At 40.1% G+C, this 18094-nt stretch overlaps 1 protein-coding gene and 2 long non-coding RNA genes across 3 annotated transcripts in view; all 3 read right to left on the reverse strand.

The window, feature by feature from the left end:
* Positions 1-18094, reverse strand: part of LOC126592363 (uncharacterized) — a 212057-nt gene that overhangs the window by 103109 nt on the left and 90854 nt on the right. The gene's annotated exons all lie outside the window — the stretch shown is intronic.
* LOC126592518 (uncharacterized) lies at positions 2414-4877 on the reverse strand. Its single transcript, XR_007612664.1, has 6 exons — positions 4565-4877; positions 4324-4456; positions 3736-3859; positions 3480-3608; positions 2852-3029; positions 2414-2526 (listed from the first exon to the last, which is right to left on the reverse strand). It is a non-coding gene; the product is annotated as an uncharacterized LOC126592518 (long non-coding RNA).
* On the reverse strand, positions 6219-8259 carry LOC126592533 (uncharacterized). Its single transcript, XR_007612674.1, has 4 exons — positions 8062-8259; positions 7911-7966; positions 7236-7330; positions 6219-6277 (listed from the first exon to the last, which is right to left on the reverse strand). It is a non-coding gene; the product is annotated as an uncharacterized LOC126592533 (long non-coding RNA).

The raw sequence follows: 18094 nt of genomic DNA on the forward strand, positions 1-18094 counted from the left end.
TTTTATGTCGAAATTGTTGTTTTACCAGACTGATATCTCCATCAATACTACTTATTTGAAACTTCTATTTCAAAATGTCAGAAACAAGTTTTTCTTGCAAATCAACCAGACCATGTCTACATGTAGTGTCACTAACGTTGGCAAGGAAACTTGTGAATTCAAACTTACAATGAATTTGGTTATAAATGGTTTTGGCAGTTGTTGTTTTACCCAACTCACCCATCCCCCTAATTACAATCATGACAACGTCATCTGATCCACCACTTGAAAGATGATTGATAAAATCATCGTGGGGGATTTTCGAGGAATTCGAGTAGTTGACTGCTTTTGAAACTTGGTCTCACAGACGGCCACAGTGAGGTAGCAGCTGTGGAGTACTCCTTTATCCCAGCATTCCTTGACGACGTCGTTCCTAAATCTAAGGTACTTTCTGATACTTGATGCTTGCTCAATGCTCAGCTAAATAAGTTAGAGATTTCTTTGAATGATTGCTTTATGGATTTTGAATATGTTCAGTTTTGTTGGAAAATATTAGTATATTATAATTATTTGAGTTTGCTTGTTAGTTAGTACTAGCTAGTAATGCCCGCGCGTTGCTGCGGGATTACAAATTGATCTTATAGCAGTGTATAAATTTGAGTTAGTATCAGTGTAACATTAATTAATCTAAACAAAATTACCATAGTGAAGGAAAAAAATTTATTTGCTATAGAAAAATTATAGTTTTGATACCTTAGACCATCTCTAACCCTTGGGCTAAAAGCCAAATTTTTTAACCCGGAAAATTTGGCTTTTAGCCCAGAAACATCTTTTCTGCTCCAACCCTACTGCCCTAAAATTTTAGCCCGGAATTATTAAAGAATGAACTTAGGCTAATTTTTTTCTTAAATCAATTTTTTTTAAAAATAAATATGTAGATTATTGTAAATTAATTTTATGAACATTTTAATCTAAAAAAAATTTAAATTCCAATAAACATTTTCCATTTAGCACAGGGGGAAAGCTGGGGGGGGGTATTTGGCCCAGAAATAACATTTGGCATTTAGCCTAAAATTTTAACATGGGTTGGAGAGTGTTTGGGGGGTAATTTGACTTTTAGCCCAGGTTTGGAGATGGTCTTACAAAGGTAATTTGTTTTAAAAGATTGAAAGCCAGCGGTTTTCAATCTTGAAATTCCACAGCATCCTTTGACTTTGAAAAATAGCGACCATCATCGGATAGAACTATTGTACCACCTACAGGAAAGAAAAAACAATGAGTTACTGCGATATTCTTATACACAAAAAGAAAACACTTGACACTGAATGAACAAAATATTCAAACATGGAAAGCACATCATGAGGGATAATCTATCATTTTTGGCCAAGTGAGGAATGATATCTTGAGTACCAAGAGAGAAAAAAGTAGTTCTACATTATTTTATGATACCTGATGGGTTAGTCTTGTATTTCACTTTATTTATAAAATCGACTACTGATATGATTACAACCTTGACAACATCACCCCTAGTATTGGATGTCCATCTAATTTAACTTAAATTTCTTCTTCAATCTTGGATATACATAATGTTTCAGTTTATGTTTTACCACACAAAAAATTTTTGAGTCTAAATGGGTTTTATAAATAGATGATAAAACTGCATCTCAGTAGAATCTAAGACAATGAAAATTGAATATTATTTACCATAAACTGACATGCAAATTTAAATGCAAGAATGCAAATGAAGAGATTCGCTTCATCATGTTCAACAAGGAAATAAATAGCAACGAAAATAGTATGATTTGGTGACCCTTACCTTTAACTTAATCCGACAATAAGGCATTAAAGGTTGACCAAACCAAATTCTGCAAGTAATGAGGTTGCATAAAAAATTTTGCCTCAAAAATTAAAGCCACTATCATACAAAGGTTAATAAGAAAAATCCAACCCAATAATCACATCTGTCTGAGAAGTGTATTTCAGCTTAGAAAACATGCATGCTGTGTGTGTGTGTGAGAGAGAGAGAGAGAGAGAGAGAGAGAGAGAGAGAGAGAGAGATGTACCTTCTTGTGGAAAGCAAATGTTCAGGGCTGGACAAAAAGCTTTCGAGATATGTACTTGAGTTTTCTGGTGAAGTTCACACATTCAGTATTGAAATTCATATATATATATATGACAGAGTAAAAGAATTCTAAGATAAAAAAATAATGATTAACTTAAAATGATCACACAGTTTCCCAATAGTCATTTTTCTAGGCTTTCCCAATTTTGCTGAAAAGCAAAGTTTTTTGCTCGGTTGAGTGTTTGTGAATCACTCATAGTACTAATTAATTCTTCAAAGCATGAATATCCCAATGTTCCTTCAGTTTAGTATAGAACTGCCCAAGGTAATTGTAAACGTTACTTCAATAACAGAGTTAGTGTTGTAGGACTCAGCATAAGGAACAATCAGAAAGATGCAAATGCAGAAAACTAAATTAGCACCTATAACACATGGAACCTCACTTTCTCACAGTGGCTTAATCTGTCCTCCACCATTTAAGTAACCTGTTTAATTCCAGTTAATATTACTTCCAAAATCCCAAACCCACATGATGGATAATTCAACATATCAAACCACATATTTATTTTTTGAAGCATTAATAAGTAGAAAATTTGACAACCACCAAAATCAAATCAGGATTGAGAACCTGGAATTTATTGGAATTAGGGATCCATTAATACAACCATGCCTCAGTCCAAAACTAATTTTTTTTATTTGGCCTAAAATAGAAAAAAAAACCCAAAACTTTAAATTCAAATATTAGACAAATATATTTGAAAAGGATAAAGATTTTAGAGACAAAGTGAGGACAGAGAGATGGGGGAGCACCTTGGGCAAGGAGGTGGTTGACAGATTTGTTGGAGGAGTCAGTCCAATTTTTCACAATCTCCTTCAAGCTTGCACCAACAATTAAAAACAGACAAACACAACATGATTGCAGAACGGAATTAGAAACGATCTAATTTTGGGAAAACCTGAGGCTCGAACGCACGTCCAATGACAATTGCTGCTTGAGTTTAGTAACATTAATTAAATACAATACAATGTTTGCTTGTTTAATCATGTTTAGTGATGCATTGGAATGCTCTCGAGGAAACAACTAAAGAAAATACATAACTTAGTATTCGATAATGCACATTATAACTCATTTTTATGCAGAAATTAAGGTCCCATTTGATAACCATTCTGTTTTTGTCAACTTAAGTTTACTTCTCAAAATGTAACAGAATGCAAGGTTCTCAACTCAAACACACTTAAGTTGACATCTGCAGGTGTAAGAGTAGCACTATAATGTAACAAAAGACTTAACACTACTCAAAAGATTGCTGTTGAAGAATCCATATTCTAATTAGCACTAATCACGACACGAATACACTAAAGTCGAAACTTAAGTAAAAAACTATGGAAAACAGATGCATAATGACAGGGAGACACGAACCTAAAAAGCAATCAATACCTTTAACTCTTTGTTCATAAGCAGCTTGGTAACACATCATTAAAGCTGCAGCCTCTCCGTTTAAAGCGTCAGAAGGATTGGGATACAGCAGAAGTTGTGGCAACAACACTTCAAATACGTTTGCAAGATCTGGAAACACAGGCAGATGTAAGAGAATAAAACTTGGATTTCGGTACTTTCCCCATGCTTATAAGAGAATTTATTGTAAGTTTGGTCTTACAGGGTACAAATAATGATAAGCCGACTACAATACTACCTGCACAAATACAGTTCTGTTCCAACACGGTTTCCTCAGAGGATGCGGCTGCTGCAGATCAAGTTCAATCTTGATTCTGTTTTGTATTTAGTTCACATGCTGCTATTTATTTGTAATCCTACTTCTACACGTTTATCAATTGTAATTAGTGCAATGACCAAACAACAAATTCCATTAAAAAAAACTAACCAAAAAAATCAAATCATAAATCTCAGAAAGCCCAATGCATAAAATTGCAGAAATAGGGAAGGAATCATAATAAAAACAAATGATACAAACACACACAGAGAAAATATATACTTGTATGTACTTAGCTACTATACAAACCGCTCATTCAATTGCCTCATTCCCTTTTCCCCTACTAAATAAAAAAGGGGTCAGTGAATCAATACAAATATTCATTGAAATAAAAAAAATTAAAAAAAATCCAAGATTTTCCTCAAGGGATATCCCAGAATTTAAATTCACGCTAAACCCATTCCCTAATTCTCTTAATTGTAGGCAACCCAGAAACAAAAAAAAATGAAAAACTTATTCTCAGTATCCAAACAGCTCAAAACCCAGAACCAAAAGAAAAAAACATAATACCTTTGCGGGTTTGGAGCTCTTTTCTTATAATTGTTACAGTATTGGTGTTGCGGCTCAATTCGTGGTGTTTCCGTCCGTATCAATTGAAGGTGGGGCAGCTGGTTTGGGTGAAAAAGAAGAGGAGGATCCGAGCCTACAAACAAAATCACAAAAAGCAAACATAAACATAAAACCCATCTGCAAATCTAAAACCCCAAAAAAAAAATTAAAGCACCCACATTGAGAAAGCTGTCAAACTCACCAGGAAACGCCAACGTTTCTGGGTAAAAAATTGAATCGGATCTAATTGCACCGTTGTGGATAATTCCTCAGAGAAAGATGGAAGGTCGGAGGGCGAGAAAAATCGCCGTTTTGGAGACAGAAAGCTAGAGTTGAGAAAGGCGAGAGAGAGAGAAGCGAAAGCAAAGAAAAGTCGAAAGCAGGTCCAGCGATGATCGACGCGTGCGAAAAATGGAAACGGAAGGGAAAAAGGGAGAAGAAAAGTGGAGGAGTAGGCGTTGCACAGCGATGGTCAACACGTGCATCCAATGGGCAAAAACGTAATCTCACTGTTCAAAGCAGGTCACAAAGGAGGAAACCAAGAAGAAATCCAGGGGGTAAAATTGTCATCACACTGGTCATCCACAGTGACCAGGGGGTTTTGAGTTTTAGTATATACTAGCAAAAATGCCCGCGCACTGCTGCGGGTCTTGAAACCGTTGAAGATGATACTATTGTTTATTAGCTTTTTTCTCTTTGAAATTTGGACTGGACACTTGAATGTCAAATGGGTTTTTTCTATTTATGTTTTGTACTGTGTTTCTTTGTTTGATTATACTTTGGGTTATTGATTTTGCTTTATCCAACCTCTAGAGTCTAGATGGTAGTGATGTTTCGTTACTTAGAAGCTCTCATTCCACATATCTCCGCCATATTTATAAAATCAACAACAAAAAACAGAAAAGAAAAGAAAATACTCTAACAAACAAAAAATGCAAGATAAATTTACCACTCGATCATAATAGGGGAAAACAATTAAACCGTAAAATTAAAAACAATTAAACCCAGCAAATTTTCTGTAATTAAAAAAACACAGAAAACAGTTGGCAACAAAGATTTAGAGTTAATTTATACCATGGAGTGCCAACTGATGGACATAAACAGGATGCAAAGCGAAATTTGAAAACAAAATATTCCAAAACAAAAAAAGAAACAAAGGTGGATCATATAAGAATCTTCTTTCTTTAATCATATTGTATTGCATTATTTCAAAAACTAAGTATCTAATTTCACCCAAAAAAAATTACCTAGATCAAATATTTCACAAAAATTAACAACTCCAGAAGTTACCTTCCAAGAGATGAGTTGGTAGCTTCTATCACAAAATCAAACACAATTTCAACATAAACTTGAAATTAAGGAAATGACTTAACACTATAACGATTCGAAAGCATTGGAATTTAAATCACAATTCTTACAAATTCAGCTAGATTATGACTATAATTCGTCAGTAGCTCAACCCTCTCTTGCTCATACATGAATATCGTCTTTCGGAGGCCATGGCTGCAACAAAATAACAGTACAATTTTCATTTCCCACTACCAACTGTGCGGCAGATGGACTTCTGTGTAGATGCAAGCTCGTGATCTGGGAATGATTCCTCCAGTCATGTTTTTCTGCCAACATATTAATTTTGCTCAATGATAATGCCATAATTGAAATATTTTTTATAGAAATGATGTAATGGGTTAATCTGAAATTCCGAACTTTTGGTGATGATTGAACTCTTCCATGACTGCTACTGTACTTGTTCAAATCAACATAATTTTAAACGTTCACAAACGACACATTCACAGCGCCACAATATTTAACAACTACTATGCACAGTTTTTTAAAAAAATGAGTATAAGACTAACCTTTACAGAGCACCTACGAATCACTTCCAAAATGAGATACACAAAATCTGAAACAGCACCTATCCAAAGTTAAAAAACAAAACTAATTAAATAACAATTAGGCAAGAACAACAAAATGTGACAAACAAAATGAAAACACCAAAATCATATAAGGGTTGAGAATCTCTAATTTATTAGAATTAGGGATTCCATTAATACAACTATGTCACTCTAGTACTAATTTTTTTATTTGGCCAAAAACAGAAAAAAACTGAAAACACCAACTTAAAAAGAGTAGGCAAATGAAAAACATTCACACCCACACGTATCAATTTACACATAACTTTCAATTTTGAATCATTTGGGCTTCCAAAATTTCATCACCCATAAATTCATATATATTTCCATTAACTCTCTCTCTCTCTCTCTCTCTCAAATTACAAATCTCAAAAGGCTTCACAAAAAAGTTAGCAAAAGAAGCGCACACCCGCAACAATAATTCACTTTCCTTTCCAACTATCTTCTTCTCTCTCTCTCTCTCTCTCTCTCTCCAACATTACAATTACACACAGAGATCCCATTCAATCAAGACTCACCCCAAAATTGATATCAAGCTTTGTTGCACAGAATACCTTACAATTGACAGCACGTTTACAAAGGTTTTGAAAGGCTTAGATTCAACTTTCAAATATGTAAGAGTCTGAGCTTCAAAACCAAAACAAACCCAATTGCACTTTTAGTTCACTAACCCCATTGAATAAAATCCCATTCAATAAAATAATAGAAAATTAAACAACCCAAAAAATCAAAACAACCCCACTTGTAGTTTTAGCTCACTAATCCGTTGGATAAATTGATGCAAAATGCAATCAGAAAACATACAATTAACAACAACCCAGAAGAGCCATCCAAAACCCCAACCAATTAACCAAAAAATACCACTTGTACTTTTAGCTTAGTCTTCCGATTGAATCAGATCTATCATCAAATTTCAATCAGAAAATAGAAAATTAAGAACAACCCAGTATTTCCACTCACCTGCTGTGAAACTTGTCCCTGTTGAGCAGCAGTAGGAACGGGTAAACTGGGTGATATATACAACCGATTAAAACACTCAACTTTAGCTGCTTCAGCTACATAACAGAAAATGAAAAAATGTTAGCACAACAATATAAATGCAGGTAAAGGAGTCAATATATGGAGCAACCATCTTGCCCTCCCCCGACTGTTTGTCTCTTAAGCTAAATTGCCATCCAAAACAAATAGAACAAACACTCACTTACCCTCTATTTCTGTAAACGGATCCTATAACCGACATCGAAGCTAAGCATCTAAAACCCTCCTTAGAAGTTAGAAGTAAAAGTTCTCTACTTTATGGAAGAATTAAGCACCTCTATGCCACTAAAACCAAATCATCCTAATAATTCACCCTCCAATTTCATGCCCGAACAAAAGAACGGAAATTAATCACCATGTTCTTTAATTGAAAAATAAAAATTGGGGTAAGCCCAGTTCTCATTTCTAGCTGAGTTCACTCCATCTAAATGCTCATCCAACAAAAAATAAAAAAAAATAAAAAATTGAAATTCCAACTTCTTTGTTGCCTCCTATATTTTATTAGCATTCAAAAAGTCCTTAACTTGGAGCTTTAGAGCTTTGGAGCTAGGATTTCAAAAGGTGAGCTTGTGAGTGCATGAGAGAGAGAGGGCATACCTGGCCATGGGAGAGAACGGAGGCTATAGAAAGAGCTATGCTCGGCTTCTCGCCGACTTGCAAAAATGTAAAAGCACAAACAGAAAGGAGAATCAAAGACAAAATTCCAAGATAAATTCCAAAAATTCAAAATTATACGCGAGAGAGAGACCTTGTTGATATTCGGAGTTAGACTCAGAGAGACGAAGCTCCGAGTTACAGAAATGGAAGCCAGGTTTGTGCGGTTTTGGTTTTCAGAAGCAGGAGCCGACACTATTGCAGAGATCGGCTAGAATTGGTGTTGTTGATGCTAGGGTTTGAGAAAGGGGAATGAAGGCCAAATGGGTGTGTTTGGATCAAAACTTGAACTTTGGGCTCAAGAAAGGAGTTGACCCAAAAGGAGGTCCGAAAAAGAAGATAGCCGAAGCCCAGTCAAAGCCCAGAAAGCAGGGAAATGCCTTTTCTGACTTGGTGCAGCTCATGAAGACCACTTGCTTACCTACCCAAAAGCCAAGTGGTGTAGACTGATCAGCTACACAGCCCATAAAGTACTTTATGGTGGCATTACATGTAATATAACTGATGAGTCATCACCCTCAAACCGCATTCGGGCAAAGTTGCTGCTACCAAAGGCCAAGCCGAGTTGTCTATATAAGAAGAAAGAAAATCCAGGATTAAGGACACTCAATCAAACAAACAAATGCAAGCACAAACTCTGCTTAAAGGCAGATTTGCCTTCAAAACAAAGCTGTAGTCAGCCTTCATCCCTTTCGGGATAAACCTCCATTCCTTTCGGGATAACCCTCTCTTCAACCCTTTGTAATAGCTCTGCTACCTTGTTAAACCTTGCTGTAGTATCGATTCATCTTTTGTAATCTCTCTCTCCCTACCCCTCTAAAGCTTTCAGACCTTTGACAAAACTACAAAGATAGGAACCTGCAAGACGAGCAACCTTACCCGATAAGGTTTAACCTTGCCCGACCTTCTTTACTTTAGTCTTGTCTTTTCAATATGTTGTATACTTCCAGTTATATGCAAGTTATTTCTAGCAACATGACTATTAAAAAGCTTTCTCAGCACTTGAATCCGATTTGAATATATTGTCAGTGTTCAAACCAGATCCAATTCCTAAGCCCTCGGGCATGTAAATCTGATCAGTTAAAAGTCCTTGGCCTCAAGGCATAAAAAAGAACTTTATGTGGACTTAACCCATCCACGACAGTCCTTGATAAACGAGAAGTCCGAAGTTACTTGGGGTGCAAGTAATCAACCTACCTTCTAGTTTTCTTTCTATTATGTCATGATTATCATAGAACGCTTGAGCATGGAATGGATTCTAATGGAAAGCCTCAAGGCCTACACCTAAGGCCCCACAAAGGCATCTATTTGGATTCATTCCGTTCGGCGATCTAAAGAGTCTAAGTATAAGAATGAACTCTGATGGGAAGCCTCAAGGCCTACACCTAAGGCCTCACAAAGGCACCTATTTGGGTTCATTCTACTTCTTGGATTCGGGTAATCAGAAGTATAATAGTTAGAAAACTCCTACAATCATGAGAACAAATATGATGCGTTCGAGCACTGGTTTAGTTATTTATGGGAAGCCTCAAGGCCTACACCTGAGGCCCCACAAAGGCACCTGTTATAACTAACACAGTTTCTTGGATACATACATATATACAACTAAAGCACGACAACCATTTTACATCTGCCATGCTAAAGATGGCAGTGGCACGCATGAGCACCTAAATGTTAACCTTGATTATGAGCCTCAAGGCCTACACCTAAGGCCCCACAAAGACACCTCTCAAAGTTAACGATGTCCTTCTCTTTCAGCCTTGCCCGAAGAGTCTTACCCGACGAGACTTGCCCGACAACGCCCGACAGCGAAGCAGAAGCCCGACAGCAGCCCTCAACCGGCGCCAACCTCTAGGGGAGCTGTGTGCTCGTCGGCCAGGAAACATCCCCGACGAAGATTCCTGACACGAACATAGTTTTGGCACGCCCGGTGGGATCCTTGATCAGAAGATATATGTCAAAATGCCAGAAGGTTTACAAACTACGTTACTACAAATGTTGCAAAGGTTGGAGAAAGCTTCCACAGGCTTCAGAGAAGAAACAGACCTGGTTCCTCCCGAGGGAAAGAGACTTAAAACCAGCCCGCCTGAAGAGCTGGTGGTAGACAAACCTGCAGTTCCCTTTTCAGAAGTCCCTGTAAATATGATCAATATGACATGGGCTGAGAAAGGAAAAGAAAGTATTACAAAGGAACCAGAAGAGAAGAGATTGGCTGAAAAACCTACAGGATGGGTCATTAAAACACCCGAATATCCAAAAGCAGCCATAATCAACGGGATGGTCATGTGCAGTAAGTGCCACTGCGAGTGTGAGCTTGAAATTCCCCCGGCTGGAGTACTCATTGACCGTGAACTAATCAGGAGAAAGGAAGAAGACGTCAGAAGAGAAGCCCGCGAGAAGATTAAGCAGGCAACAAAAAAGGACACTTCCCGGAGCGTTTTTCAACGACTAGGAGGTGATTCCCAACCCAAAGCTTTGTCAGAGGTATTTCGAAACCATGAGGTTTCTGATGAAGCGGAAGACATGGAAGCCAGAATACGAAGGGGTGCAGACCATCCTCAATGTGGCCAGATGGGGAGGGAAATCAAGAAGATTGATAGCATGATCAATCCTAGTAGAAAAGAGAATCCTGCCCACCTCGGGCGAAAATGGTATGTAGTCGGGAAGAACGGACAGCCTACCAAACCAATGGGAGCCTCTATGGTCAGGAGGGTTCAAAGGCAGCACAAAGCCTATATGAATTCCTTGAAGACCCCCACAACATCTGAAGCCTCCAAAAATCAAAAGCTGGAGAAAACAGCATCTGGAGGAAGTAGTCAGCTCCGTTGGAGAAGTAAGAAAGAGGTGGAAAAAGCCGACAGCAAGACGGAAGGCGAGGGGAATCACGTGCCGCAGAGCCAACACCCTGGGAAATACAGGATCTTGAGGAGAGCTCAAGAAGATCTAATCATGATGCCAACCCCTGGGTGGAAGCCAGGTCTTACCCGCACTGAAACTATTTCATCTGAAAGGAGACCACATTCTCTGCCCTTGGTGGATCCTTTTGGTGAAGTTCCAAAACAAACACTGTATGCGGGCATGAATCAACAACAACAGGAGGGGGCACCAAAACCATTACTTCCAGCTGATGCGATGGCCTGGTTCGATGAATTTATGGACCAGATTGGGGACAATAAAGAAGATCCGCCCGAGCCTAGTAATTTCCATATTAACATGAGATATGTGTTGTTCGCCACATTTGGTGCCAGACCTGATCAACCCGCTACTATGGAGGGTGATTACTTGACAACTGAGCCAATGATGGCACATGTCAATGTAGAGGTAGTTGAAGAAGAAAGCTCGGGCAAGGCTGAATCCTCAGAAGCATCCAAAGGCGGTCCTCTAAGGATTTACACAGACGAGATGGTGTTTAGCCGCCCGAATAGCTCGTTGGCCAATCATCTGAAACCTATATACGTTACAGCCCACTTAGAATGTGTGCCCTTCAAAAGAATTCTAATTGATGGAGGAGCAACTGTTAATGTGTTACCAGCCAAGCAGATGAAGAAAATGGGAAGAGGTACGGATGATCTTATTCCCACAGACCTCACAGTCTCTAGCTTCTCAGGCGTTATCACTAAGACTCATGGAATATTGCCTCTAGAAGTGGATCTGGGATCTAAAAAGATAATGCTGGCATTCTTTGTGGTGGACTGCACCTCCATTTATGGGGCCTTACTCGGAAGATATTGGATCCACCAAGGTTTGGCTATACCCTCCACTATTCATCAACAAGTGGCTGTCTATCATCAAGCGGGCGTAGAATGACCAGGCTTTTGGGAGATGGTAGAGGCCGAATCACGGCCATTTCTCCCCACAGCCAATGTTGCAGAAGCAAGTTTCTACAACCCCAATGTAGGAATCTTGAAGTGTTCAGGAGCTGACGAGAACAGCCGCCCTACCAAGGTGACGGCCCAAAAGCTTTTAGAACAAGGAATGCTCCTTACTAGAGAGGAGTGAGATAGACCTTGTATCCTCCCAAATCCCCTACACCATCAATGAGTGGACAAAAGAAGAGAGATCAGGTAATGGCAGTTAGATCCCTGATTAAAAGACTGCTGGTATACGGGAAAGGAAGAAGACAAGAAAGGGAGCTCTTGGACAGAGAAGAGCGTGAATGGCAGGAGGAAACTTCAACCAGCCAGCATGAAAGCAAGGAGGAATCTTGCAGTGAAGAATTGGATGGGGCCATTCAAATGGCCGAGTGCATATATGATCTAGATAGGCCAGACGACTTGCCCGAGAGCCCGGAGCTGGTCGAATTTTTGTGTACAGAACCAGATAAGCCACCACCAGAAGTCCAGGATCCTCTGGAAGTTATTAATTTAGGAACAGAGGAGGACCCGAGACCAATACAGATCAGTGGTTTATTGGGGGTTGATGATCGGGCAAGGATTGTTTATCTTTTGCAAGAATTCAAAGACTGCTTTGCTTGGCATTATACCGAGATGCCAGGGTTAGATCCAACTTTGGTAGAACATAGAATGCCCATCAAAGAGGGATATAAACCTGTCAAGCAAGCACCACGGAGGATGTCAAAGGAGATAGAAGAAAAGGTCAAAGAAGAGATTGAGAGGCTAGTGAAAGCTGGCTTTATCAGACCAGCCAAATATGTGGAGTGGTTGGCCAACATCGTACCCGTTTTAAAAGCTGTAACAAAAGCGGTACGATGTTGTGTGGATTACAGAAACATTAATGGCGCTACACCAAAGGATGAGTATCCCATGCCCATGGCCGACTTATCCATAGATGCAGTGGCAAAACATAAAGTCCTATCTTTTATGGACGGGAATGCCAGTTACAATCAGATAAAGATGGCTCCAGAAGATATACATAAAACAGCTTTTAGGTTTCCCGGTCATGTGGGGGCATATGAATATCTGGTCATGCCATTCGGGCTCAAGAACGTTGGTGCAACTTACCAGAGGGCAATGAATGCCATCTTTCATGATCTAATTGGCCAGAGCATGGAGGTATACATTGATGACATAGTGGTAAAGTCCAAAACAGAAGAGCAGCATCTGGAGGATCTCAGACAGACATTAGCAAGGACGAGGATCAACAAATTGAAGATGAATCCAAAGAAGTGTGCGTTTGGAGTAAGAGCAGGCAACTTCTTGGGATTCCTGGTGCATCAAAGAGGTGTAGAAATGGATAAGAACAAATCTCGGGCAATAATGGAGTCACCTTCACCTACCAACAAGGTGCAACTCCAGAGGTTACTGGGCAAAATTAACTTTTTGAGGAGATTCATTGCTAATTTAGCAGGCAAGATCCAGCCGCTGACTCCTTTACTAAGGTTGAAAGATAAAGAGAAGTTTGAATGGGGGCCACCGCACCAACAGGCCTTTGACAACATCAAGGCCTATTTAACTTCTCCACCAGTGTTGGTGCCACCTCAAAGGGGAAAACCCTTGAAGCTGTATATCTCTGCCTCTGAAAAATCAATCGGAAGCTTGCTAGCCCAAAATAATAAGGGCGGGAAGGAGCAGGCAGTGTACTACCTCAGTAGAATTCTGACCGAGGTAGAAACAAGGTATTCCCCGATAGAGAGATTATGCTTGGCTTTATATTTCACTACCAGTAAATTAAGGCATTACATGTTACCTTGTCAAGTGCACATCATCGCCAAGACAGATGTGATAAAGTACATGTTGTCAAAGCCAATGCTCACAGGAAGGATTGGGAAATGGATTCTAGCTTTATCGGAATTCAGTTTTCAGTACGTACCCCAAAGGGCAGTCAAAGGTCAAGCAATTGCCGACTTCATGACCGAGCATCAAGAATCTTCAAGTGAGGTGATCAATATCCCTGGAAGCCTAGAGGTTACTAGCATTTGGATCCCGCCGAGAAAAGATATTTCGGGCAAAGAAGACTGGGTCCAGTAAGAGATAAGAAGAGTGGCTGGTCTCTGGATCACTCATTGGAAGTTGTATTTCGATGGATCCCACACTCAGAAGGCTTCAGGAGCAGGAATTGTAATTGTAAACCCTCAGGGAGTTTATCATTATTATTCATTTCTCTTGGATTACCAGGGGAATACTAACAATCGGGCAGAGTATGAGGCCTTAATTATTGGTCTGGAAATCTTGATGGATCTGGGGGCAGAAGAGGTAGAGGTCTTTGGAGATTCAGAGTTGGTAATAAACCAGTTAAATAGGGAGTTCAAGTGCAGACATATTACCATGGCGGGGTATTACTTGGCAGCTACGCAATTATTGAATTTCTGGGATTCTGAGATATTGGTCAATCATGTTCCCAGGGAATCCAATTTAGCGGCCAACGAGATGGCACAACTAGCCGCAAGAGTGCCAATACAGGAGAGGAAATATGGGGTAGATGTTGAGATCCAAAGAAGAAACCTCCCTTCCATCTTAGAAAGGGGATTCAGTCTAGATATAATGGTGGTAGAGGCCGAGATAGAAGATTGGAGGTCACCTATTATTCACCATTTGAAGGATCCTTCCTCGCCTACAAGCAAGAAGGATAGACAGCAAGCAACCAAGTATGTCTTATAGGCGAAGAACTTGCTAAGGAAAACTCCAGATGGGTTACTGTTGAAATGCTTGGGCCAAGAAGAATCCATGAGGGTAATGGCCGAAGTACATGAAGGAGTTTGTGGAGCACATCAGGCTGGAACGAAGATGATATGGTTGCGTAGGAGGTATGGTTATTTCTGGCCCGACATGGAAAACGATTGTAAGTCTTATGCCCGAGGATGTGAAAAATGTCAGAGGCACGGACCTCTCCAGCATGTGCCCTCAGTACCTTTAAATCCAGTGGTCAAGCCTTGGCCATTCAGAGGATTGGCAATGGACTTCATCGGGAAAATCTATCCAGCTTCTAGCAGAGGGCATACCTTCATAATTGTGGCAACGGATTACTTTACCAAATGGGTGGAAGCATCAGCAGTAAAATCCATAAATTCAGCCACAGTCAAGAATTTTATCGAGACCAAGATCCTGCACAGATATGGGGTGCCCGAAACTATTGTGACAGATCGTGGACCATCTTTTATTTCAAAAGAAGTTGAGGAGTTTGCAAGTAAGTACAAAATAAAGATGATCCAGTCCAGTCCATACTACCCGTAATCAAATGGCCAGGCAGAAGCCAGCAACAAGATCCTGGTCAACATTATCAAGAGAATGGTGATTGATAGTCCATAAAGATGGCATGAAAATCTGGGGAACACTTTGTGGGCATACAGAACTTCTAAGAGAGCAGGAACAGACACAACTCCTTATGCTTTAACTTTCGGGCAAGATGCAGTGCTCCCCGTGGAAATCAATGTGGGTTCTTTAAGAATTCAAAATCAATTTGGATTGCATAGCGAAGAGTATGTCGAAGCCATGTGTCAAGGAGTTGAAGACTTGGATGCCGCCCGAATTGAAGCTTTGAACCAGATTCAAGAAGGGAAACGAGTCTTTGCCCGAGCTTACAACAAGAAGGTGAAGATGAAATCTTTCAAGGAAGGGGATTTAGTATGGAAGACAATCCTCCCTCTAGGAGCTCAGCTCAGGGGCTTTGGAAAATGGAGCCCGACATGGGAAGGTCCTTTCATTATTAGTCGTGTTCTAGATAGAGGGGGATACTACTTGGCGGACCTTGAAGGAAACAAACATAAACATCCCATTAACGTTAAATTCTTAAAGAAATATTGTCCTACGTTGTGGGATGTCAGAGATTGTTATATCGAAGAGGATGCGAAGTAAAGCGAGCTTCGGGATATCATTATGCAATGCGTATTTATCAAACATTCAAGATGGAAAGACAAGAGTTGCTGAGATAATGTATATTTCATTTCGACAAATTGATGAAATTTACAAAAGATTCAAGGCCAACATATTACAATCAATTCTCTTCCTGGATGCAATGGTATCTTCAGCTGATTTTCTGATGTCTTCATGGATGGAACCCGATCAGGTGATCGGGTTGTGCGACCAACATGGGCCTGGTAGAGGATCCTCAGACAAGACCATCAACATATGTAATGGTCAAGCCCGATTTATCACCGCAGCGAGCAGGGAGACAAACCGTCAAGAGGAAACCGCCTGACCAAGGATGTTGGAGATAGCGGGGCGTTCGACCAAGGGTGTTGGAGATAGCAGTTCTTTGATGAAAGCTTTTTTTCTCACGGAAATGAAGTTTTAGGAAACCCCATTCAAAGCTTGAGGAACCCATTTCTCAAATTCTGAAATGCTCGAGGAAGATGGAAGAAAAAAATAAAGAGGATTTGATGGCTTGATAGAAGAGTTTCCGAGCCAGAATTTATAGAAAACCAGAGGGTAGTTCAGAGGTCGTGAGAAGTTCAAGGGGCACGGGGTTATCTTCATCCTGTCGAGGGAACACGAAGTTCCAAAAGATTGAGATACACGCATGCGGGTATTCAATCAATGTTGGCGCTTGGGATTCCAACCTTAACATTAATTGAAGGGGGCACTGTTTGGATCAAAACTTGAACTTTGGGCTCAAGAAAGGAGTTGGCCTAAAAGGAGGTCCGAAAGAGAAGATAGCCGAAGCCCAGTCGAAGCCCAGAAAGCAGGGAAAGGCCTTTTCTGACTTGGTGCAGCTCATGAAGACCACTTGCTTACCTACCCAAAAGCCAAGTGGTGTAGACTGATCAGCTACACAGCCCATAAAGTACTTTATGGTGGCATTACATGTAATATAGCTAATGAGTCATCACCCTCAAACCGCATTCGGGCAAAGTTGCTGCTACCAAAGGCCAAGTCAAGTTGTCTATATAAGAAGAAAGAAAATTCAGGATTAAGGACACTCAAAGAAACAAACAAATGCAAGCACAAACTCTGCTCAAAGCCAGATTTGCCTTCAAAACAAAGCTGTAGTCAGCCTTCATCCCTTTCGGGATAAACCTTCATCCCTTTGTAATAGCTCTGCTACCTTGTTAAACCTTGCTGTAGTATCGATTCATCTTTTGTAATCTCTCTCTCTACCCCTCTAAAGCTTTTAGACCTTTGACAAAACTACAAAGATAGAAACCTGCAAGACGAGCAACCTTACCCGACAAGGTTTAACCTTGCCCGACCTTCTTTGCTTTAGTCTTGTCTTTTCAATATGTTGTATACTTCAAGTTATATGCAAGTTATTTCTAGCAACATGACTATTAAAAAGCTTTCTCAGCACTTGAATTCGATTTGAATATATTGTCAGTGTTCAAACCAGATCCAAGTCCTAAGCCCTCGGGCATGTAAATCTGATCAGTTAAAAGTCTTTGGCCTCAAGGCATAAAAAAGAACTTTATGTGAACTTAACCCATCCACGACAGTCCTTGATAAACGAGAAGTCCGAAGTTACTTGGGGCGCAAGTAATCAACCTACCTTCTAGTTTTCTTTCTATTATGTCATGATTATCATAGAACGCTTGAGCATGGAATGAATTCTAATGGAAAGCCTCAAGGCCTACACCTAAGGCCCCACAAAGGCATCTATTTGGATTCATTCCGTTCGGCGATCTAAAGAGTCTAAGTATAAGAATGAACTCTGATGGGAAGCCTCAAGGCCTACACCTAAGGCCCCACAAAGGCACCTATTTGGGTTCATTCTACTTCTTGGATTCGGGTAATCAGAAGTATAATAGTTAGAAAACTCCTACAAACACGAGAACAAATATGATGCGTTCAAGCACTGGTTTAGTTATTTATAGGAAGCCTCAAGGCCTACACCTAAGGCCTCACAAAGGCACCTGTTATAACTAACACGGTTTCTTGGATACATACATATATACAACTAAAGCACGACAACCATTTTACATCTGCCATGCTAAAGATGGTAGTGGCACGCCTGAGCACCTAAATGTTAACCTTGATTGTGAGCCTCAAGGCCTACACCTAAGGCCCCACAAAGGCACCTCTCAAAGTTAACGTTGTCCTTCTCTTTCAGCCTTACCCGAAGAGTCTTGCCTAAAGAGTCTTACCCGACGAGACTTGCTCGACAACGCCCGACAGCGAAGCAAAAGCCCGACAGCAGCCCTCAACCGGCGCCAACCTCTAGGGGAGATGTGTGCTCGTCGACCATGAAACATCCCCGACGGAGATTCCTGACACGAACAGGGTGTGTTTCTGTCTCTC

Source organism: Malus sylvestris, chromosome 2, assembly GCF_916048215.2.
Source record: "Malus sylvestris chromosome 2, drMalSylv7.2, whole genome shotgun sequence".
Classification (NCBI taxonomy): Eukaryota; Viridiplantae; Streptophyta; class Magnoliopsida; order Rosales; family Rosaceae; genus Malus; species Malus sylvestris.